This window comes from Dama dama, chromosome 20 (genome assembly GCF_033118175.1).
Source record: "Dama dama isolate Ldn47 chromosome 20, ASM3311817v1, whole genome shotgun sequence".
Taxonomy (NCBI): domain Eukaryota; kingdom Metazoa; phylum Chordata; class Mammalia; order Artiodactyla; family Cervidae; genus Dama; species Dama dama.
The window spans coordinates 10,869,181-10,895,247 of NC_083700.1; the positions used below are offsets into that span (position 1 = coordinate 10,869,181).

Here is a 26,067-nt window from a genome sequence, read left to right on the forward strand (position 1 = left end):
GAAATTTCAAAAGTAGTTCTTAAGGCTAAAACTTAAAGATTTTAGATGGAAATTTGGGTACATACTAAGGAATAAAGTGAACTGGCTCTGATCTTGCCTAACAAAGCTCAAAAGCAAAACTCAAAATATTAAACTGTTTTCAAGTAAATTAATAGCACACACAACTTAGAATTATTTTTTTTAAAAATACAAAAACTTCCAATAACCTAAAACTCACAGTATGTGACATCCAATAAAAAAGATTATCAGGCATGCAATGATATGACCTATTATGAGGACAAAAAAATAACAGAACCAAAAAATTACACAGATCATTAAAACAATAGAAAAGGAAATTCAAACAGCTGTTATAAACATATTGTACATGTCCAAGAAGGTAGAAAAAAGCATGAGTATATTAAGGAGACACATGGAAAGGAATTCCATGTTAGGACACAGCAGTTTCACTTCCATGTGTGTATGTGCTAAGTCACTTCAGTCATGTTCAACTCTGGGACCCTATGGACTGTAGCCCCATGCTTCTCCATCCAAAGGGTTTTCCAGGCAAGAATACTGAAGTGGTAGACATGCCCTCCTCCAAGGGGTCTTCCTTACCCAGGGAGCGAAGCCAAGTCTCTCACATCGCTTTCATTGGCAGGCAGTTTCTTTACCACTAGCACCATCAGGGAGGCCCTTCACTGCCATGACCTGGATTCAATCCCTGGTCAGAGAACTAAGATCCTGCAAGTCATGTGGCATAGCCAAAAAAAGAGAGACCTGGAAGATATAAAACAGACCCAAATTGAACTTTTAAATATGAAAAAGTGCAACATCTGATATGAAAACATTCACTGATTGAAATTAAGAACTTATTAAACTCTGCATTTAAAAAAGATTAGGGTACTTAAAGAAGTAGCAACAGAAACTACCAAAATGAAACATAGAAAAAAGGCTAAAAACAAAATAATCAAGAATTATTGACATTTAGGGCAATTTCAAATTGACTAGTATACAGGTAATTTGAGTCCAGGAAAATGGAAGGGGCAAAAAGTTTGAAGAAATAGCAGTAAAATTTTTGAAGTTTGATTAAACTATAAACTCATAGGTTCAAGACAGTCAATAAATTCCAAATACAAAAAAGACTTAAGAAAACTCTGCCAAGATATATCAATCAAATTGTTTAAAACCACTGCTATAAAGAAAGGAGCTTAGAAGTAGCCAAAGGAAAAGGGACGTATCATGTGCAGAGGAGTAAAGATAAGAACAATAGCAGACTTCTCACTGAAAAGAATGCAGGACAGAGGCGGTAGTGCATGAGAGACAGAAACCGCCAACGCAGTGGACCCCCCTGGTGGCCCGGTGGCTAAGAATTCACCTGCCAACGCGGGGGACACAGCCTTGATCCTTGGCCTGGGAGGGTTCCGCATGCCTTGGGGCAACTGAACCTGCGTGCCACGATCACTGAACCCACACACGACAAGTATTGAAACCCATGCATTCTAGAGCCCATGCTCCACAACAAGAGAAGCCGCCACAGTGAGCCATAGCCCCTGCTCACCACAACTAAAGAAAGCCCAGCAATAAAGACCAGCATAACCAAAAATACACAAATAATTTAAAGGAAAAAAAACCATCAACCTAAAATTCTATATCCAGTGAAAATAGCCTTCAGAAACAAAGCTGAAATAAAGACTTCTTCAGACATACAAAAGCTGGATCATTACCAGCAGATTGGCACCACAAGAAATGTTAAAGAAAGCCTTTCAGGAATAATGATAGTGATACCAAATGGTTTAATCAGAGGAGGGAGCACAGCTACCACTCAGTCCCTTTCTTTACCCATTTATTAAGGTGCTCCAGGTGGGGACTCGAGAGATGCCGAACAATGCCTCAGTACCTGCAAGTGATCTAGAAAGATCTTTCTAGTTCTTACCACTTAAAGTGACTTGATTCTGGATTGTGTTTTCTCTTGGGCACTTTTCCTACAAGCAGAATGAACAACCATCAGATAATATAAATAAATATTTATGTTTATTAGTGAGTGAGTTACCAAAATGCAGTTTTATAATGCAAAGAGTCAGGAATTAGCAATGAGATAGTAGTCTAAAATCATCCTTTTCCAGCATTAGAGATATATACCAAATATTGTTTTGATCATCAGCAATGGGGAATACGGCAGAGGAACTACAAAGAGGCAGAATTTGTGCTAGAACTGGAAGTCAGACAACACCAATAGTAAAAACCATGTTATGTAACAGATAAAAGCATACTGAGATCTGACTCTTAAGAAACTGAGTGCTAATATGCAGAGTCAATGCAATTCCTATCAAATTACCAATGGCATTTTTCACACAACTAGAATACAATTTTTAAAATTTATGTGGAAACACAAAAGATTCCAAATAGTCAAAACACTCTTAAGAAAGAAGAATGATGCTGGAGGATTCATGCTTTCTGACTTCAGCATACAATAATCAAAACAGTACGTACGGTACTGGCACAAAAATAGACACATAGATCAATGGAATAGGATAGAAAGCCTAGAAATAAACTCACACACTTAGAGCCAGTTAACTTGCAACAAAGGAGGCAAGTTTCTTCAATAAGTGGTGATGGTAAAACTGGACAGCTACATTTAAAAGAATAAAATTAGAGTGTCCTTGGGGAAGGGATGGGGGAAGCGGCAGTTAGGGAGTTTGGGATGGACATGTACACACTGCTATATTTAAATGGATAACCAACAAGGACCTTCTGTATAGCACAGGGAACTCTGCTCAATGTTATGTGGCAGCCTGGATGGGAGGAAACTTTGGGGGAGAATGGATACACGCATATGAATGGCTGAGTCACTTTGCCGTGCACCTGAAACTATCACAACACTGTTAATTGGTTATACTCCAATAAAAAAAATAGTTTTTTAAAATCCCAAGAACAGAGGAGCCTGTGGGCTACAGACCATGGGTTTGCAAAAAGTCAATAGGACTGAGTGGCTAACACTTTCACTTTCTTATAGAAATGAGCTTCCCAGGTGGTGCTACTGTAAAGAACCCATCAGCCAATGCAGGAGACATAAGAGACACTGGTTCAATCCCCTTCTTGGGAAGATCCCCTGGAAGAAGGCGTGACAACCCCCTTCAGTATTCTTTCCTGGAGTATTCCCCGTTGAGAGAGGAGCCTGGCAGGCTACAGTCCATAGGGTCTCAAAGAGTCAGACCCGACTGAAACAACTTAGGACACACACTCGCCCTAGAGAAATGGAAACAAAAGCAAAAATAAACAAATGGGACCTAATTAAACTTAAAAGGTTTTCACAGCAAAGGAAACCATAACCAAAACAAAGACGACCTACAGAATGGAAGAAAATATTTGCAAATAATACAATGACAAGTGTTCAATTTCCAAAATATACAAACAGCCCACACAGTTCAGTATCAAGAGAAAAAAAAATATAAGCAAAAGAGTTAAACAGACATTTCTCCAAAGAAGAACATACAGATAGCTAACAGGCACATGAAATGATGTTCAACATTGCTAATTGCTAGAGAAATGCAAATCAAAACTACAATGAGATATCACCTCACAGCAGTCAGAATGGCCATCATCAAAAAGTCAACAAATAATAAATGCTGAAGAGGGTATGAAGAAGAGCAAACTGTCCTACACTGTTGGTGGGAATGCAAATTGGTGCAACCACTAGGGAAAACAGTATGGAGCTTCCTTAAAAAACTAAAAATAGAGTAACCATATGATCCAGCAATCCCACTCCTGGGCATATATCTAGAAAAGATGAAAACACTAATTCAAGAAGATATTCTGAATGTTCATAGCAGAACTATTTACAATAGGCAAGACATGGAAGCAACATAAATATTCACCAGCAGACGAATGGATAAAGATGTGGTATAGTCATGCAATGGAATACGACTCAGCCATTAAAAGGAATGAAATAATGTCAATTGTAGCAACATGAATGAACCTAGAGATTATTATACTAAGAGAAGTCAGAGAAAGACAGATACCATATGCTGTGATTTGTATGTGGAATCTAAAAAAAAATTATATAAATGAGCTTATTTACAAAGCAGAAATATACTCACAGACATAAAAACAAACTTATGATTATGAAGTGGGGAGGGATAAATTAGGAATTTGGTATCAGCAGATACATTCTATATAAAATAAGTAACCAGAAAGGATCTACTGGAGAGCTCAGGGAATTATATTCAATTTCTTGTAGTAACCTATGATGGAAGAGAATCTGAATTATATACATATATATAGCTTTGCTGTACATTTGAAACTCTGTAAGTCAGCTATACTTCAATTTTTAAAATTAAATTTTTAAAAAAGAAAGAAACTGACTGCCAGGCTGATGTTACAGCTAGTTACATAAACTTGAAACCTTTCCTCTCTGGATCTCAGTTTCTTCACATTTAAAATTAGGATTTTGGCTAAATGTCTCTAAAACTCCTTCCAGTTCTAATTGCATGTGAATCTATGCATACAGCTGAATTCAGGCTAACCTCATCCTGTCTGTGACCATCTCGGCCTTCTCAGTCTGACTCGTTATCAGCAGGGAAATTCCCACAACCCCAAAATAGCCATTATTTTTTTAATTCAAAAATTAAATTTCAACAACCTAGATGGACCTTAAGGGCTCTATGCTGAGTGAAATAAATCAGACAAATATCACATGATCTCACTTACATGTGGAATCTAAACTTTCCCCTCACCCCCCTCCAAAGAACGAAAGCAAAAAACAGGCTTACAGATACAGAACAGAGATGTGGTGGTGTCATTTGATGGGAGTGCTACAAAACAGATGGAGGGGGTCAAAAAATAAACACTTCCAGTTGTAAAATAAATAAGTCGTCAGGAGGCAATGTACAGCATGGTGGCTATAATTCATAATACTTTATTATATATTTGAAGATTGCTAAAACTGTAGTTCTTAAAAGTTCTCATCATGAGAAAAAAAAACTATTTTTTTTTGTATGGTGACAAATGTTAACTAGACATATTGTAGTGATCATTTCACAATGCAAACAAATATTGAATCATTGTTTTGTACACCTGGAACTAATATAATGTTATATGTCAGTTATGACTCAGTTAAAAATTAAAATTAGTAATTGTTAAGTTTGAAAATCATTTCAAAATTTATATATCATTTAATATCCTTGAAAAGGCAAAACAGAGACAGAACCGCTCAGTGGTTGCCAGGGTTTGAGAGTGGGAGACAGGCTGACTACATATGAGCAGCACAAGGGGATTTTTGAGTGTGATGGAACTGTTTCATATCTTGAGTGTGGTAGTGGTTATATGACTATATGCATTTGAGAAGACCCACAGACGTATATATCACAAAGATTGATTTTTACCATATGTAAATTTAAAACTAATTAAATAATTATTTAAAGAATGAGTGAATAATTTCAGTGGTGATTCACATTCTTTCTTTTAAAGTTTGCATCATTTTAACATATTCCAGGTAACTTTCCAGGTATTAGATTTAACTTCTTATTTTAAAATCTAGTCTCTTAAATATATCAAACATATATAATGTGTAATGTAAAATAAATACATTGTTTTTAAAATATGACAGTGTATGTTCTCAAGAAACTTTTAAAAAACAGATTTATTGAGGTAAGTTACACATCATAGATCCATCTGTTTCAAGTGTATACACTTCAATAATTTTTCGTAAATTTACAAACTTGTGCAATCATCACTATAATCTAATTTTAAAACATTCCACTGTCCCAAAAAGATCCCTTATGCCCATTTGCAGTTTAAGGCATTTTCAAAAAAGTAAAGGAGGAGGAGTCAACCTGATAACGACTTTGCTAACACAGAATCACCAGGCTTTCAGCACTGTAAAGCTCTTAAGACCATCTTGCTCACACTTCCCCCACATGCTCAAATGCCTCTGTAGTTACTGAGCCTAGTTGGACAACCTTCAGTGAGAAGTGGTTGTCATACTTAACAACCCATTTCATTCTTGGGCAAGTTGATTTATTGCAGTTACTCTTTAAAGCTTTGAAGCTTCACATGGGCTGCCTCCCATAAGTCCTAACCCTCAGCTCAAAAACCTCAATAAGTCCTAACTCCAGAAAACTTAAAACTGTAAAAATCAAAACTATCTCTATTCTAGGAAAAAGTTTGGGATCTGTGGAGCTGAGCATTAAACTAGTATCCAAGGGAAAAAACCAGGGAAGGCTTCAGTCATTTCACTTTAGTCGCTCAGTTGTGTCCGACTCTCTGCGACCCCATGGACTGCAGCACGCCAGGCCTCGCTGTCCATCATTAACTCCCGGAGTTCACCCAAACTCATGTCTGTTGAGTCAGTGATGCCATCCAACCATCTCATCCTCTATCATCCCCTTCTCTGCCTGCCCTCAATCTTCCCCAGCATCAGGGTCTTTTCAAATGAGTCAGCCCTTCGCATCAGGTGGCCAAAGTATTGGAGTTTCAGCTTCAACATCAGTCCTTTCAATGAACACTCAGGACTGATCTCCTTCAGGATGGACTGGTTGGATCTCCTTGCAGTCCAAGGGACTCTCAAGAGTCTTTTCCAACACCACAGTTCAAAAGCATCAATTCTTCGGTGCTCAGCTTTCTTTATAGTCCAACTCTCACATCCATACATGACTACTGGAAAAACCATAGCCTTGACTAGACAGACCTTTGTTGGCAAAGTAACGTCTCTGCTTTTTAATATGCTGTCTAAGTTTGTCATAGCTTTTCTTCCAAGGAGCAAGCATCTTTTAATTTCATGGCTGCAGTCACCATCTGCAGTGATTTTGGAGCCCAAGAAAATAAAGTCTGTAACTGTTTCCGTTGTTTTCTCTTCTGTTTGTCATGAAGTGATGGGACTGGATGCCATGATCTTAATTATTTGAATAAGTTAGGTGACACCAAAGGAAAAGTCCAAGAGATTGTTTAAAACCATTCAAGGCAGAATTTTGAAGTCAACCAAGTTAAGGAGATGCATCAGTAAAATAGATCAAAAACACTATAATTTTAAATGACATGTATAATTTTAAATGAAACTAAGAATACTTACATTTTGGTATATTACCCCATGCCATTACTTCCCTCACTTTCTACTAAGTAATAACTTGTATGATTGGTCCTTGTGTATTACATTGATGAGTAAAAAGATGAGTGGATATGTCATGATCCACCAAGAGGGGCTAGGAGAGCTAGATGCTGGGGAAATTACAAAACCACCAGGGCTGGCTTCACAAGCTTGTGGCCTTTACAGTCACAGGGCCACATACCGAGAAGGTCCCTTTGTTTGGTTGCTATCCTGCAATTCTTAATAACTTTTTAATAAGACATCCTGCTTTCATCTTACAACAGGCCTTGCAAATTACATAGCTGGTCATGAAACCCACTCACACACACCAGGGGTAGGAAGTGGGGAAGATAGAAATAACCACACATCACATTCACACAGCCCCTTAAGATTTCAAAGTCTCTCTGCACATCTTGCTTGACCCTCACAATGTTTCTTTTAAGAAGGAAAAAAAAAAAAAGAGGAGGAATAGTTTTAGCTTCTCCAAGGGCCCAGAATAAGGGGACTTAAAAGTTATCAACTGTATGGTTTAATCTTTCCCTGCCCATTTTGTAGATAAAAGAGATCAGGTTTGGGGATGTTAAAAGACTTGTCCAAAGTTACACAACATATATGATACTAAGAGCAAGGTTCTTTTTCTACAACAGTATTTTTGCCACTATACCATGTCGTGTCTGTGGATTGTGAGCTCCAGAGGACTGAAACTGATTACGTATTGTTTTTGCAGGATTGGAGAGAGTACCCAGAGAGTGTGTATATAACTATTTCCATTTTTAAAATACACCATTATTTACATTTGTAGTATCTCCTTTGATCTTCTCAATAAGTATATAAAGTAATGAAGCTGGTACTGTTATTCTCATTTGCAAGTGAAGGGAACAGTTTCAAAGAGGCAAATGTTTTGTTAAAGAGCTTTATAGTGATTGAGGGGGCAGAATGGTGGGCCTTCCCTACTTCTGATCATCTCTCACCATGTGGGATACCTTCTTTCCATTTCTGCCATGGATACACCAGCGCTATTCTCCCCAAATGGGTAAGAAATCAGATGTTTATTAAACACTCACACTGAATAAGCACGCAAGAAAAACTAGAGCTATAGAAAAAGAAGCTAAAATCTATATATGTGTATATACATATGCATGTGTGCTAAGTCTTTACAGTAGTGTCCAACTCTGCTACCCTATGGCCTATAACCCGCCAGGCTCCTATGCCCATCAGATTCTCCAGGCAAGAATACTGGACTGGGTTGTCATTTCCTTCTCCAAGGGATCTTCCTGACCCAAGGATCAAAGCCACATCTCTTATGTCTCTTGCATTGGCAGGAGGGTTCTTTACCACTAGCACCACCTGGAAAGCCTCATATATACATATAGCCACACAGAAAGATAATGACTTAGTCCTATTTGAATTTTAGAAGTGAAACAGTCATTGTGATTCATGTAGCCCAACAAATAAGAAAACTGAGGTCAGCCCAAGGTCACACAGAAAACAGTTATGGAGGGGAACCAGGCTTTCTTGCTTCCAGGCCCAGAATGCAACTTGGCTCCCCTGGTTCCCTTCCCAAACTCTTTGCTTGGTTACTTTGTAAACCTGAGGGTCAGCTACTGACAACAGTCGCCACACAGCATCTCAATCTGTGTGGTTTGGGGCAAGATGACAGACGGGGACAGGATCCAGGGGAATTTACAGGTCGTTATGATTGTGTTAGTCCTCAACACAGCGAAGTTAAGAGGTACTCAAAATTGATTACACTGTAGTATTCTCATAATAGTACACCTGTGAAGTAACAACAGGGAAAAAGTGAGAGGAAGAAACAGCAGGTTTACAAAGTTAATAATTACATTGTTCCCAAGTCTGGAACAGGATGGCATTGATTAACTGTAGTGAAAACTGGTGGAGCATATCACTGGGATGAAGATGAGTTTTTTAAATAAATCACAATGGAACAACTAGACCCTTGCCAACTATTTGACACCATACACAAGCATAACTCCAGGAATACTAAAGACCTTAATATCAGAGGCAAAAATATAAATATTTCCAAAGATAATACAGGAGAACATATTGATGATCTTGGCAAAAGAAAGGATTCCTTAAGCAAAACATAAAAAGCACTAATCATACTCACACATTAAAATTTTTTTCAATCTGTTCACCTAAAGAAATCACCAAGAAAGTAAAAAGCCAAGTCACAAACTGGGACCAGATATTTTTAACATGTATAACTTACAAAGGACTAATAGCTGGAAATATATAATGACCTCCTATAAAGAAAGAGAAAGAAAAACAATAAGACAAAGAGGTAAAAAATAAAAGCAGGCAATTCCCAAAGGGCAAAGGAGAAAACCAAATGTTCAGTGAAGACATGAGAAATTGCCCGACCTCTTTAATAATCACAGAAATGCAAATTAAAACCACAGTGAAGTACCATTACACACCTTCAAATAACAAAAATATGTAAGCCTGATAATATCAAGTGTAAAAGAGACACAGCAGTGGAAACTTGGTAAAAGTTATACATGCTGGATGCAGAGAAATTTGGTATAAATAGTTTTGCCTTTTCTTCCACTTAGAAATTTTACCCATAAATGTGCACCCTAAACTTGAAGAATCCCTGGCAGGTGCACCAGAAGACACATTGGAGAATATTCACAGAAGCATTGTGCTTACTGACTCAAACCCAGAAACAACCCCAATGCTCTTCAACAATAAAATGCATAAATAAACTGTGATTTATCCACATAATACAATATTATACAACAGCAGTAAAAAAAAAACTATAGGGGACTTCCCTGGTGGTCCAGTGGTTAAGAATCCCCCTTGCAATGCAGAGGACTTGAGTTTGATCCTTGGTCAAGAAATTAAGATCCCATATGCCATGTAGCAACAAAGCCCGTGTGCTGCAATGACTAAGCCTTTGTCCCACATCTAGAGAGTCCGTGCACTGCAAGAAAAGATCCTGCATGACACAAGACCAAAGCAGCCAAATAAATAATTTACAAAAATTAATAATAATAAGTAACTACATTAAAAACAAACTATAGTTGAAGGCATCAATCTAGCTGAATCTTGGCATAGTGATGCATGAAAAAAAGATAGTCAAAATAACATATGTGGTATGATCTGTTTATATAAAGATATAACCAAACAAAAAGAAGCTATATTTTTTAGGGATGCCAACAACCCTGAGGGCTTCCCTGGTGGCTCAGATGGTAAAGAACCTGCCTGCAATGCAGAAGGCCTGAGTTCAATCCCTGGGTCAGGAAGATCCCCTGGAGAACAGAATGGCAAACCACTCCAGTATTCTTGCCTGGAAATTCCATGGACAGAGGAGTCTGGTGGGCTACATCCCATGGTGTTGCAGAGTTGGACACAACTGAGCCACTTTGACTCACTGACTCAGCAACCCTGAAGTTTAGAAGTTGTTAAGCCATAAGGGAAAAAAATGATTGCCGTAAAGTCAGGACAGTGTTACCTAGAAAGGGGAAGAAGGAGCATGTACCAAGGAGCGACACAGAAAACAATGTTCTATTTTTTAAACTGGATGGTGTATATGCTAGAATTTGCTTTAACTTTAAACTAGTTCATTAAAAAGGTATATAGTATGTTAAATCATGAAATTTCCATCTTATTTGTCAAATCTGAGCAAATATTGACATTTTACATGGCTCGATATGTACATATGTACATCAACACACATATGTATATGGTTTATGCAATACAATCTGCGTAGGATATATTTCACAATAAAAAATGAAAAAAGAGGGATTTCCCTGGTGGTCCAGTGACTGAGAATCTGTCTTGCAATGCAGGGGATGCAGGCTCGATCCCACGTGCATCGGAGCAACTAAGCCCCCTGCAGCTGCTGAGCCTGCAAGCCACAACTCGAGAGTCTATGCGATGCAATGAAAGATCCTGCAGGACACAGTGAGGCTCTCATGTGCCCCAGCTAAGACACAATGCGGGGCTTCCCTGGTGGCTCAGTGATAAAGAATCTGCCGGCCAATGCAGGAGACTCAGGTTCCATCCCTGGTCTGGGATGATCCCACATGCCCCGAAGCAACGAAGCCCATGCACCACAGCTATTGAGCCAATGATCCAGAGCCCAGGAGCTGCGACCATTGAGCCTGTGTGCCGCAACCACAGAAACCTACATACCGTAGAACCTGAGTGGGCAAGCACTGGGGCTCTGCAGTCAGACAGACCTAGGTTTAAATCTCCGCCTGCTCTCAAGCTGCGTCCCTGTAACCTGATTGACTAAGTTACTAAGGTGTTGATTCCCTCATCTGTAAAACAGCTGTAGTAGTAGCACCTATTTCACAAAGCTGTTATGAAGTATATGTGTGTGCTTAGTCGCTTCAGCCATGTCCGACTCTCTGCAGCCCCATGGACCGTGACCTGCCAGGATCCTCTGTCCATGGGATTCTCCAGGCAAGAATACTGGAGTGGGTTGCATTTCCTTCTCCAAATCTGACCTGAGATGAGCCAAGATGACCGCCACAAGCATGAAGTATATACATAAATTTAAATGAAGAAGGTGTGGAGAAGGAAATGGCAACCCACTCCAATATTCTTGCCTGGAGAATCCCATGGACAGAGGAACCTGGTGGGCTACAGTCCACGGGGTCGCAAAGAGTCGGGTACGACTGAGCGACTTCACTTTCACTTTCACTTTCAACCCTCAGCTGAGAAGACTTTCAGCTCTTGTGTTTGCTATTGATTGTTTTCTTGAGTTCTCAAAGACCTGTGACCATATTTTTTTTTTTAAGTTGCCTGTTTTCTAATTGCATCACTTTACACACTGTTGTCTAATAATATGTGGTATTTAGAATGCCTTCTTAATTATTTTGGGCAGCCATTGCCTGTATTTTCTTAGCACCTCCTTGGTTTTCTTACGTGACCTCATCTGACAGGGAAACGCAGCTTTTTTGTTTGCCCTCTCTGCATCCTGGACCGTCTGAGTCAGTGTTCTAACTCATCCCTGATGGTCTCTGAGCTACTGTTCTACCAGACTCAGCAGTTATGTGCTTCAGGAATTTTTCGGTAGAATTGGTCCTATTAGGAGACTCTTGGTGTCACCTTTGTTATCTTAAAAGCTGGTCCCTTCGCTGAGGCTCTTAATTTTTTGAAAACTTGATTCTATTTCAGCTGAAAATTGGCAAGGCTATTTAAAAAATTGATGGAAGCCATTTAAGAAATTGAAAAGTAATCACAAACAACATTGGGTAGTTGTGACTTTCAGTTCTGTATCAGTTGAATTTTTGTGCTCTTTTCCCTGTGTACGTGGTGGTTCTATTTTTCTCCAATAAAACTTTTTATTTAAAAAAAATAATAAATGAAGAAGGTGTTAACAGTGTATATAAATAGCTTAACACAATGCATGGCACTTTGGAAATAACTTATGTTAGTCATATTATTGAATCCCTTTCTCTTTCCTCATATTTCTTCAGAAAATTTCAGGAACGTTACAAAAAATTACCTGAACATGTTTTAAAGAGCACGTTTCCAATGCATGCCCACCTTAGTCCATTATCATTGATCACCCTGACGGCACTGAAGGCAGAGCAGCCACTAGGAGTTAGGACAGAGCTACTGCTGCCTTCACAGTAAATGTGAACACAGCGCTTGAGTTTCTCAAGAGAGAATTAAATCATATTCTTCCTAACCCCAACGTCCTAGTGCAAAATTGAGATCCTTGAACTCAATAGAACAAGACGCTTCAAAAAGTCACCTAGAAGTCAACCAGTCGAATCCCTTCAATTCACAAAGAACCAAAGCCCAGAAAGGAATCTACAACAAATGCCAATCTATCTTTCCAGGAGACCCAGCTGTGCCATTGAGGCTTGGTCAGCCGAGAGTTCCAGGGGAGCAGAGCGGGAGCCCAAGGTCCCTTTTCAAACAGAGCCACAGGCTGTTCGGACCAGGGTGGATCTCTGCCTCATCAGAGTCAGCAGGTGACTTGGTTTTTCTACTCTGAAACTCTTTTTTTTAATTTGGATTTGTACTATTCTGTATAGAACATTAAAAAATAAATAGGAAGTGAGAGGTAGCTACTGCAAAAACAGGATGGACCTTGCCAATGGTCCACATTCCATCTTCATAAGTTACCCCACCCCACTCCCCATCATCAAGAGGCACCAAAGACTGGAAGTTCAGTTGAAACCTGGAACCAGAAGAAAGCTTAAAATCTCTGGCTTATTTTATATTCTGTTTCAACCAGCTTGTTTAAAACAAAAAAGCACATGGAAAGAAGTCCAGTTATACAGAAGTGTAAACATAGTGTAGCTCTCTTTTTCAAATTTCAGGAAAGGACATCAAGTTTAACTTACAGCTTGGCTGGTACTTGCAAGTGAATTAAGACAAAGCAAAGGGGCCTCCCCTGGTGGCTAAGTGGTAAAGAATCCGCCTGCCAATGCAGGAGACACGGGTTTCATCCCTAGTCAGGGAAGATCCCACATCCCCCGAAGCAACTAAGCTTGTATGCCACAACTACTGAGCCTGTGCCCTGCCTGAGAGCCCCGGAACTGTAACTACTCAGCCCACGTGCAGCAACTGCTGAAGCCCATGAGCCAAGAGCCTGCGCTTCACAAGAGAAGCCACACAGTGAGAAGCCTGCACATCACTACTGCAGAACAGCCCCCACTCACCACAACTACAGAAAAGCCCACACAACAGCAAAGACTCAGCACAGCCAAGAAATAAATAAATAAAAATTTTTTTAATTAAGACAAAACAACGGGCTTCCCAAAATTTAGAGCCAAGTGCCCAGCTTCATCCTTTAAAAAATTCCTAAGATATCCTCAGCCTGTGGTGTCACAGATATCTAACATCTAATCTCTGGGCCTCTGTGTTCTTGAATTAATCATTTAATAATACAAAAAGTCCCCTTGGTAACCCCCACCATAAATTATGGCCCAATACTATTTCAGAAACTCTAAAGAAACCTAAACATTAATTTTTTTAATTCAAAATGAAAATAAATACTTACACTGAACAGGCATATTACTCTTCCCACATTTAGCTTACACTACCTTTTACTCAGAAGATGCCCTTCTCAAGGATACCTGTGTGGGTATGTGTGACTTGAGTTGCGGTGGTGAAACCAGCCATCGATGATTACTTACTTCATGTGAAGCTAGCAAACCCCACCAAGCATGGCCCGAAGTGAACACTTGTGGGTGATTTTACTGCTGTGTGGTGAGTTACCTTTGTGAGGATCACCTACAAAGGTAATCAGTATGAAAGTGTTGTAGGGATTCTTCTCAGTCCTAGAGCCTGTATGAAAAAGGCCTTCGCTCCTCAGTTGCACTGGCCAAGACTCATGTTGGTCCAGTTCTGCTGTTACTCACATAGACCAACTCCAGTGTTTAACACTGAGTGAATACTATGGTCCAGCTACAGACATAGCAGCATATGAAGAAGATTCTTGTCTGTCTATTAAATTCTTATTCCAGTCCAAGATAGTGATCATGAAGCTAAAATTGAGGTATTATCCCATTAATCACTTGATGGGTGTCCAACTGCTGAGCTTAGAATGACATGTTGCAAGTGATGGGAAATCTGGCAAATTTTGGTGACAGCTACCCTCCTTCAGACCACGTCAGGGGTCCCATAGAAATATGCACTGCTATTTTGGGCTAGTCATTGGCTTGCAGTGGATGAGGGCCACAGAGATACGTAAGGCATTTATCCATTAATTTACTAAATATATTTCAACCCCTCCAGCTCTTTTGTCTGTGACACATTGCTGCTTACGGGGAGCTGGTGGGCCTGCTGAGGGACCAAAGAAACACCTCACCCTTTTGGGCAAGAGTCAAGTTTTGCCTGAAGGGAAGGTCTTGGCCATACTCTGAGGAAGTGAGTGGAAATTTGTGAGTCCACTTTTGGGTCATAAAAACATAAATGAAAAGCACCCATGGGTAAGGCAAATGGGGAACAAAGAAGGATGCATGTGGGAAAGATGGTGCCTGGGCTCAGGCTCCATAGCTCATGTAGAATCTCCCTACATTGGCAAACTTCTTTTTAACTCTGCTAAAATTACATGAGTTAGCAGATTACTTTACCACCAAGGATCAAAAATTATGTGTGGGTTAAACAAAATAAGAAAATGCTTTGGAAATTTTAAAGTGCTATTCAAACATTCAATTAGCACGAATATTTGAATATTATAACATTTGGATCTCAACAAAATTAACAGCACTACACAGAACCACAAATTTTATTTTTCAACATTTCAGACAAATGAAAACTTTAAGGGATAGTAATAAACATCTAAGTAATCAACACCTAGTTTAATAAATTAAAATTACCATATAAATCACCTTTTCTTAAAAATGTAAAGTATACTTGCCAGATTTACTGGTGCTTATTATTCCTGTGCATTTTTAAAATATTTTCACTACATAATACCTTTCAAAAAACTGTTATGATGCATGTTTTCAAGTAGTATACCACATATATTCTTCTATAACTTTCTTTTTTTAACAATATTGTGTTTGAAAATTTCATTCATGTTTATTCATGATGCTGTAGTTTGTTTTCACTGCTGTGTAGTATTTCACTATATGAATAAACCACAATCAGTCCAGTTCAGTTCAGTCGCTCAGTCGTGTCTAACTCTTTGCCACCCCAAGGATTGCAGCATGCCAGGCCTCCCTGTCCATCACCAGCTCCCAGAGTTTACTCAAACTCAAGTCCACTGAGTCAGTGATGCCATCCAACCATCTCATCCTCTGCTGTCCCCTTCTCCTCCTGCCCTCAATCTTTCCCAGCATCAGGGTCTTTTCAAATGAGTCAGCTCTTCGCATGAGGTGGCCAAACTATTGGAGTTTCAGCTTCAGCATCAGTCCTTCCAATGAACACCCAGGACTGACCTCCTTTAGGATGGACTGGTTGGATTTCCTCACAGTACAAGGAACTCTCAAGAGTCTTCTCCAACACCACAGTTCAAAAACATCAGTTCTTCAGCGCTCAGCTTTCTTTATAGTCCAACTCTTACATCCATACATGACTACTGGAAAAACCATAGCCTTGACTAGATGGACCTTTATTGGCAAAGTAATGTCTCTGCTTTTTAATATGCTGTCTAGGTTGGTCATAATTGGATACTTAATTAAGGGGATTTTTCCCCCTTTGCTTTGCTTTTCTATTTAAAAGAAGACTGAAACTGCACATGTCTCTTTGTGTACATATTTAGAGTTTCTCTAGGCCCTCTTACTAACTGCAGAATTACAAGATTATCATGTGGGGACCTCAACAGGATTATCAAATATTATGAAATTGTTCTCCAAATAACTGAAGCAATTCTCATTCCTGTTGCCTCATCTCTAACCAGTATTGGCTAGATACCAATAACCGGTACATTGTCAGACTTCCGTTTTTGCTGATGAGTGTGAAATGAGTCTTTAATTCACATTGCAATTTTAATTTGTATTTCTCTGATCTTTTAATAGTTTATTGGGCATTTGAAGTCCCTCTTCTATGAATTTCCAGTCAACTTTTCAGCCCAATATTAATTAAATAATTTGTTTCTTTCTCTTGGCTCATAAGAGATTTATATACATATATACATATAACTGGAGAGGAGAATGACAACCCTCTGCAGCATTCTTGCCTGGAGAATTCCATGGACAGAGGAGTTTGGCAGGCTGCAGTCCATGAGGTCACACAGTCAGGCACAGCTGAGTGACTAACACTCACACATATGTATATGGGCTTCGCAGATGGCTCACACAGTAAAGAACCTGCCTGCTATGTGGGCGACCGAGATTTGATCTCTGCGTTGGGAAGATCCCCTGGAGAGGGGAATGGCAAACCCTTTCCAGCATTCTTGCCTGGAGAATTCCAGGGACAGAGGAGCCTGGAGGGCTACAGTGCATGGGGTCTACAAAGAGGCAGACACAACTGAGTGATGAACACTTTCACTTTTTATATACATATATATCCCTTACATAACACAAGTATACACATTGCAAATAGAACTGCTAATCTATAACACATCATTTTAACTCTCTTCAAGGAATTTTTTTGACAAACAAAAGGTGTTTTATTTTAATGCAGTGAAATTTATCATACAGCTTATCTGTTTTGTGTCTTCACACAGGATAAAAAGTAGTTTAGATACAGTAAATTATCATCTGTATGAAAAGTGGACAGAGAAGAAAATATAAATGTATTTCCTAGACACACAAAAAGATTGGAAGGATAAACAATAAAGTATTAACATTTGAGTGGAGGATAGTGGTACTAAGTTTGTGGCAAGGTCAAGAAGCAACAGTTAGAACCAGACATGGAACAACGGACTAGTTCCAAATTGGGAAAGGAGTATGTCAAGGCTGTATATTTTCACCATGCTTATTTAACTTATATACAAAGTACATTGTGTGAAATGCCAGGCTGGATGAAGCACAAGCCAGAATCAGGATTGCAGGGAGAAATGTCAGTAACCTCAGATATGCAGATGACCACCCTTATGACAGAAAGTGAAGAGAAACTAAAAAGCCTCTTGATGAAGGTGAAAGAGGAGAGTGGAAAAAACTGGCTTAAAGCTCAGTATTCAAAAAACTAAGATCATGACATCCAGTCCCATCACTGCGTGCCAGATAGATGGGAAAACAATGGAAACAGTGACAGACTTTGTTTTCTTGGGCTCCAAAATCACTGCAGATGGCGACTGCAGCCGTGAAATTAAAGGACACTTTCTCCTTGGAAGAAAAGCTATGACAAATCTAGACAGCATATTAAAAAGCAGAGACATTACTTTGCTGTATAAGTCAAAGCTATGGTTTTTCCAGCAGTCGTGTATGGATGTGAGAGTTGGACCATAAAGAATGCTGAGCACCAAAGAATTGATGCTTTTGAACTGCTGTGTTGGAGAAGACCCTTGAGAGTCCCTTGGACTGCAAGCAGATCAAACCAGTCAATCCTAAAGGAAATCAATCCTGAATATTCATTAGAAGGATTGATGTTGAAACTGAAACTCCAATACTTTGGCCACCTGATGCAAAGAGCCGACTCATTAGAAAAGACCCTGATGCTGGGAAAGATAGAAGGCAGGAGGAGCAGGGGACGACAGAGGATGAGATGGTTGGATGGCATCACCGACTCAACGGACATGAGTTTGAGCAAGCTCCGGGAGATGGTGAAGGACAGGGAGGCCTGGTGTGCTGTGGTCCACGGGGTCGCAAAGAGTCGGACACGACTGAGCGACTGAACTGCAACAACAATTAACTTTCGGGTGGAGGATAGTGGTACAAATGTTCAAGGGCAGAAATAGGTACACAGTCTAGTTAAGAATAAATAAATGAATCTAGTTACAATCCAGATTACACGTTAGGAACAAATAAATGAAGTCAAAAATGAGACTTCCAACAAAACAAAAGTAGAGGAACTTCCCTGGTGTTCCCCTGGTGTGACCCAGAACCCACCTGCCAATGCAGGGGACATGGGTTCAATGAACCATAGGGTCCAGGAACTAAGATTCCACATGCCACAGGGCAACTAAGCCCACCTACCCCAACCAGTGAAGCCTGCATATCCTAGAACCCATGCTCTGCAACAAGAGAAGCCACCACAATGAGGAGCACACATAGTCCAACTAGAGAGTACCCTTTGCTCACCACAACTAGAGAAAGATCTCGAATAGCAATGAAGACCCAATGCAGCCATAAATAAATCCATAATTTTTTTAAAGCTGAAAGCTCTCTGCAACGTTCAAGCAATGTCCTCTGAAAATGCAACTTGATCTGAACCCATTGAATCAGGGCTTCTTAAACCTATGAATGAATTGGCCTTAACACCTTATAATAATTTAATGTCATATTATCCATCACATATGGCCAGTTGTGGCCATGAGTGACCAGACCTGTCATGGGCCTACCCATTGGTATTTCATTTGGGAAGAGTTCTAGCTTTCTATTTGCTATATAACATTCAGGTTCATTAAAGTTATGGACAGAACTTCTGGCTACTGTGGTTTGGATAAATAAACTGACACAACCCTGGGCCATTTTGTTTTTTTAAGTTCTATATTTTTTGATGTTTTATTGCCCTCTTTTTGTTCTGGAGAGGTGGGCAGTGAAATCATTGAATCTAAAGGCAGTGAATCTCAAGGTTTTCAAATTTCATCATCTCTCCCACAAAATGTGTGCCCTGACAACTGTTATTAGACAAAGATATTGCAAAGTGAGAGATAATATCTTTAGAAATCATTTACTGACTCCTAAAGATTTCTAAATGATTTACAGAAATCATTTACAACAATCCTAAGTGATTACTTATGAACACATGTTATAAAGGCATAAAGGTACATAAGGTCACTAAAGCATATGCAGGTAAAATTCACTTCTCTTGTATACAATCAACCCAGTTCAGTTCAGTTCAATTCAGTCGCTCAGTCGTGTCTGACTCTCTGGGACCCCATGGACTGCAGCACTCCAGGCCTCCCTGTCCATCAACAAATCCTGGAGTCTACCCAAACCCATGTCCATTGAGTCGGTGATGCCATCCAACCATCTCATCCTCTGTCATCCCCTTCTCCTCCTGCCCTCAATCTTTCCCAGCATCAGGGTCTCTTCAAATGAGTCAGCTCTTCGCATCAGGTGGCCAAAGTATTGGTTTCAGCTTCAACATCAGTCCTTCCGATGAACACCCAGGACTGACCTCCTTTAGGATGGACTGGTTGGATCTCCTTGCAGTCCAAGGGACTCTCAAGAGTCTTCTCCAGCACCACAGTTCAAAACCATCAATTCTTCAGCACTCAGCTTTCTTCACAGTCCAACTCTAACATCCATACATGACTACTGGGAAAACCATAGCCTTGACTAGATGGACCTTTGTTGGCAAAGTAATGTCTTTGTTTTTTAACATGCTGTCTAGGTTGGTTGTAACTTTCCTTCCAAGGAGTAAGTGTCTTTTAATTTCATGGCTCCAATCACCATCTGCAGTGATTTTGTAGTCCAAAAACAAAGTCAGCCACTGTTTCCACTGTTTCCCCATCTATTTGCCATGAAGTGATGGGACCGGATGCCATGATCTTAGTTTTCTGAATGTTGATCTTTAAGCCAACTTTTTCACTTTACTTTTTCACTTTTATCAAGAGGTTCTTTCATTCTTCTTCACTTTCTGCCATAAGGGTGATGTCATCTGCATATCTGAGGTTATTGATATTTCTCCCAGCAATCTTGATTCCAGCTTGTGCTTCCTCCAGCCCAGCGTTTCTCATGATGTACTCTGCATATAAGTTAAATAAGCAGGGTGACAATATACAGCCTTGACATACCCCTTTTCCTATTTGGAAACAGTCTGTTATTCCACATCCAGTTCTAACTGCTGCTTCCTGACCTGCATACAGGTTTCTCAAGAGGCAGGTCAAGTGGTCTGGTATTCCCATCTCCTTCAGAATTTTCCACAGTTTATTGAGATCCACACAGTCAAAGGCTTTGACATAATCAATAAAGCAGAAGCAGATGGTTTTCTGGAACTCTCTTGCTTTTTTGATGATCCAGCAGATATTGGCAATTTGATCTCTGGCTTCTCTGCCTTTTCTAAAACCAGCTTGAACATCTTGAAGTTCACAGTTCACGTATTGTTGAAGCCTGGCTTAGAGAATTTTGAGAATTACTTTACTAGCGAGTGAGATGAGTAGAATTGTGAGGTAGTTTGAGCATTCTTGGGCTTCCCTTGTACGGTAAAAAATCTGCCTGCAGTGCAGGAGACCCGGGTTCAATCCCTGGGTTGGGAAGATCCCCCAGAGAAGGAAATGGCAACCCACTCCAGTATCCTTGCCTGGAAAATCTCATGGACAGAGAAGCCTGGTGGGCTGCAGTCCATGGGGTCACAAAGAGTTGGGCATGACTGAGTGACTAACACTTTGAGCATTCTTTGGCATTGCAATGAAAACTGACATTTTCAGTCCTGTGGCCACTGCTGAATTTTCTAAATTTACTGGCATATTGAGTGCAGCACTTTCACAGCATCATCTTTTAGGATTTGAAATAGCTTAACTGGAATTCCATCACCTCCACTAGCTTTGTTCATAGTGATGCCTCCTAAGGCCCACTTGACTTTGCATTCCAGGATGTCTGGCTCTAGGTGAGTGGGAGTGATCACACCATCGTGATTATCTGGGTCATGAAGATCTTTTTTGTACAGTTCTTCTGTGTATTTTTGCCATCTCTTCTTAATATCTTCTGATTCTGTTAGGTCCCTACCATTTCTGTCCTTCATTGAGCCCATCTTAGCATGAAATGTTCCCTTGGTATCTCTAATTTTCTTGAAGAGATCTCTAGTCTTTCCCATTCTATTGTTTTCCTCTATTTCTTTGCACTGATCACTGAGGAAGGCTTTCTCATCTCTCCTTGCTATTCTTTGGAACACTGCCTTCAAATGGGTATATCTTTCCTTTTCTCCTTTGCTTTTTGCTTCTCTTCTTTTCACAGCTATTTGTAAGGCCTCCTCAGACAGCCATTTTGCCTTTTTTCATTTCTTTTTCTTGGTAATGGTCTTGATTCCTGTCTTCTCTACAATCAACCCAAGCCTTTACCAAAGCCACCATGAGTGAGGATGGGCTGCCTTCTTTACTTTGAGGCCTGACAGAGCATACTTTGTAAAATACCACTGGACGCTGTGGACCCATGGAGCAAACCAGCCTTGCCTGATCATTCCTAGAACCCTTCTGTTAATGTGTACCATGTGGTAGGCTATGCAAGCCTGGTGCCACCCAGCACCCATCTAAGAAGCCCTAAAGATGATCTGGTGTCAAAAGGAAAAGAAACACCAGCAAAGTCTCTAAGAGTGTGGAACATGGGATCTTACTTTGGAGCAGAGCAATGTTTGGGAGAATTGTCAGGAGAATACAGTCAGTTGATAAAGACAAGAACAAAGATACCAGGACTTCTCTGGTGGCCCAGTGGTTAAGCATCCGCCTTGCAGGGCAGGTGACGCAAGTTCGATCCCCGGTAGGGGAAACAAGATCCCACGTGCTATGCAGCAACTAAGCCTGTGTGCACAGCTAGAGAGTCTGTACCCCACAGCGAAGCATCCCATGTGCCACCACTAAAACACACTTCAGCCAAGTAAATATATATATATATATAAAGAACAAAGATACCTATGAATAGAAAATGACCACAGCCCTGGTTGTGTTAGTAACCAAAGAAACCATTTTATAAAAACCAAAACAAAGTTAGAAAAGAACTTAAGAAATGTTTATTTGTCCAGAAGCAAGAAACCCCTGTTTTTACAATTAATCCAGTGCCCAAAAGCATAGCCAGAGTCAGTCTAAAAGTTAATTTTGAGAAAAGTACCCACTTTGGTAAGACAATATTTTGCCACCTGACAGAACATGCAGAAACAAAAAGACTCTTCGTCTCCCCTATAGAATACTTTCACTTCAATTTTGCACTTTTTTAAAACTCAAAATAACTTTGTAAAGAAAAAACATACTTGTGTGTTTCTCTTTTACTCTCACACTATGACACTCACAACACTACACTTCTGACACCAGAGTGTGGGTTTCCTGCACGTCAAACAATTCTCTATGACACCAGCTGGGTGTCCTGCAGTCATTTCAGTCCTGACACTATCTACCCGGAGTTAGCATTGGATCCCACAAATGAAGGGCTCAGTCCCATGAGACTACCCCCACTCTACAAGTCTCAGGCTATCACCTGTACTTCTGAACAATCAGCCATAAACCAGGGTTCCTATGGCCCCTTTCTTCAGTTCAGTAACTTGCTAAAACATCTCACAGAACTCAGGGAAACACATTTATCAGTTTATTATATAATAAAGAATATTGGAAAAGACAAAAATGAACAGTTAGATGGAGACATAAGGTGAGGTCTGGGAAGGTCCCATGGAATTGGGGTGGCCCCCTTTCCCAGTTGGCCAATGTGTCCACCAACTCAGACGCTCTCTGAACCCCATACTTTGGGGCAAGTGGTGGACAAGAACTGAGGAGTAAGAGTCCCCCATATTCTACCTGTTCATGCAGCTGAGATGTGAGAGTTAAGATTGAGGCAAGCTGTTCAAATAGTGTTTGGCTGTTCCTTTCCTGCTGAGAGAGAGGAGGAAGAGATGTTATTGCAACAGTGTAACAGCAAGCCCCACAAGTATCTGCCAAAAAGCTATAAGGAAGCATTCGCTTTATCAAAGTATCCCCAAAGTTAAAATTAATACTGTCAGTAGTGAGGAAATAAGAGTTATTGGTAGACCAAAACCAGAAGTTCAGTTCCTCAAGCCTGGGTCAATCACATGAAACAGTAAGTGCAAAACCTCACATTCCTGACAATGCATGCTAGGTCACGTCAGTCATGTCTGACTCCTTGTGACCCTATTGTCTGTAACCCGCCAGGCTCCTCTGTCCATTGGATTCTCCAGGCAAGAATACTGGGGTGGGTTGCCGTACTCTCCTCCAGGGGATCTTCCCAACCCAGGGACTGAACCCGCGTCTCTTATGTCTCCTGCATTGGCAGGCGGCTTCTTTACCACTGAGCCACCTGAGAAGCCCTACTGACACAGAGCCCCTCTCAAGAGTCTGGTTAAGTCATTGCCCTCTGCTCCGCAGAGAAACATTCGCTTTGTCTTTTGCAGCTATTAGAGGTTGAGCTACTTTGTATTAACTGTTTATAGAAAGCCTCTCTTGGAGGTGACATTAAGCTGACACTTGAATGACAAGAATCTGGCAAAGGAAAGTCAAGTGATCAACGTTTCAGGCAAGGAATACCTGATACAAAGACCCTTCATTGAAAATGAGCAATATGTGTTCCAGGAACAGACAGCAGGACTGAATGTGGAGAATGAAAAAAAGATAACCCATATGTTTTTTAGCTTGAGCATGTAAGCAGATGGTGATGCTGTTTAATGACATATAACCACCAGTGTGAGATAAAATTCATATTTTATGGCAAGATGAGAAAACTATAAACATAAAAATTCTTCTCTGCCCTTTGGCCTCCTTTCTTCCAGCACTCAGCCTCGGACAATTGGTGGTGCCTCAGACAGTAAAGAATCTGCCTGCAATGCAAGAGACCCGGGTCAGGAAGAGTCCCTGGAGAAGAAAATGGCAACCCAGTCCAGTATCCTTGCCTGGGAAATCCCATGGACAGAGAACCTGGCAGGCTACAGTACATGGGGCCTCGAAGAGTCAGAAAGGACTAAGCGACTAACACTAACTAACTAACTCTCCCAGCTCTATGCAGTGTGTATCCATATCATGCATTGACCAAATCGCCCTCATCAGCAGGAATACTTGCTCAACCGTAAAGAGCAGCATTTTCCTGGCATCCACAAGACAACTCTTTAAAAGATACCTTTCCTTCTTGATCACTTATCTGTAAGAGAGAAAAAAGCGGCATCCACAGTCGTGGCTTCTTTCCACCGGAGGCGTCCCTCCCTGCTCCACATGGGACTTTCCCCCAAAGTTTTCCTTCCCTGGCTGGACTTAGTCTGTCCCTTACCAATGCAGTCGCCTTTCTCATCCCTCCCAGTTCTACCACCGAGGCGGGTGGAGATGCACCAGGGGTAGACCTGATGACATCTCAAATTGATTTCTAGTTCCTTACCACCAAGACCTTTGCTTGATTTGCCTTTTCCTCTGATGCCACCTGAGGTGGAGCAGAGTAGCTTTTCTGGAAACGTTGTCCAAGCTAGGATTACTAGGGCAAACATCCATCTTCCACGTGCCCATGCACATTCCTGAGTACAGTCCTCACTACAGTAGAAGCAGGCAGTCATAAAAGGATGAACAACCAAGATGTCCCTCCTGAGTGTCACCACACCAGTATATGTGATAGCAAAAGGGTCGGCCAGCGAGGAAAAAGTTATTTTTGTCCTCAAGCTACTAGGGCCAATCCTTCCAGTTCTTTCCTACAGATTCCACAAACGGAATATCTAAGGAGTTGAGACAAAAGCCACCAGAGAGCCTCCTCTGATCCACTAACAGCACTGCCAAAGGAAGAAGCCTGCTGTGCTTCCAATCCGGGATTCTCGACCTATATTCTTAGAAACCTCATGCTCCTAGCAGCGCTTCCATCCATATAGTTTGGAGGCACAGCTATGACAGGACTCACTTTTACAACTATGGCCCCTGAGGCGGGCAGCCAAGAGAGTGACCTCTAGCCTGAGAGACATGCCTGGAGCTAGAGCTCCGCCTCACTCCCAAACATGCTTTTGTAACTTTCGGCTCCTAGCAAAGCTAGGCGTTTCCATACATGGAGTCTAAGTAAAAGCGCATGGTATGTATCACAACTCCCTTGAAAGTCTATAACCTGATAGATTAGGTTAGTAGTTTTAATTCCCCCACACAATTACAAAACAGTCAAAGGCACCAGGAAAATGTGACTAAGAAAAGAAAGTTCAGTTCACAAGCTTTGCCCATTTCCGGCCTCTCCCCTTGCAGGGACGTTGGGTGTTTCTTGGCATTGGCAGGTCGGCATAACACCCAACAAGGCTCCCCTTTTGGGGGTTGCCTTCAGTCCTTACGAGCACCGCGAAACCGCAGAGCAGGGCTCATCACTTGCTTCACGCAGGGCGTGTCATTCATTCACACAAGCACACAGTAGAGTTAGTAGAGTAAAAGGAGAAACATGCATGCTGAGAAAGCAGAGAGGCTAGAGCTCTTGAGCGTTCTTACCTTGTCCTGAAGACCCCGGATGAGCACCCAAGATGTTAGCTTACGGTGAAGAATGTCAGATTCGTGATCTCCAAAGAAGAAGATTTAGCTTCAGGACCAGGGTCCAGGCTCGATCACTCAAGAGCTTCTGTGTAGCAGAGTTTTATTAAAGTGAAAAGGGAACAGGGAAAGCTTCTGACAAAGACATCAGGAGGGGGATGACAGTGCCCCCTTGCTAGTCTTAGAAAGGGAGTCATATACTTTTACAGTTGGTTATTACAATAAATCAAAAGAATGTCTCAAGGTTGTAAAGGTCTTACCAGACCCACTCCCACGATATACATTTTAAGATATCAGCATTAGTCAGAAGGTTCTCAAGAAGGAGAAACATGTC

At 40.7% G+C, this 26,067-nt stretch overlaps 1 long non-coding RNA gene across 1 annotated transcript; it reads right to left on the bottom strand.

Annotated features, from left to right (window-relative positions):
* Window positions 1–1,931: 1,931 nt before the first annotated feature.
* On the bottom strand, window positions 1,932–26,067 carry LOC133040545 (uncharacterized). Its single transcript, XR_009688998.1, has 3 exons — window positions 25,695–26,067; window positions 23,043–23,114; window positions 1,932–1,961 (listed from the first exon to the last, which is right to left on the bottom strand). It is a non-coding gene; the product is annotated as an uncharacterized LOC133040545 (long non-coding RNA).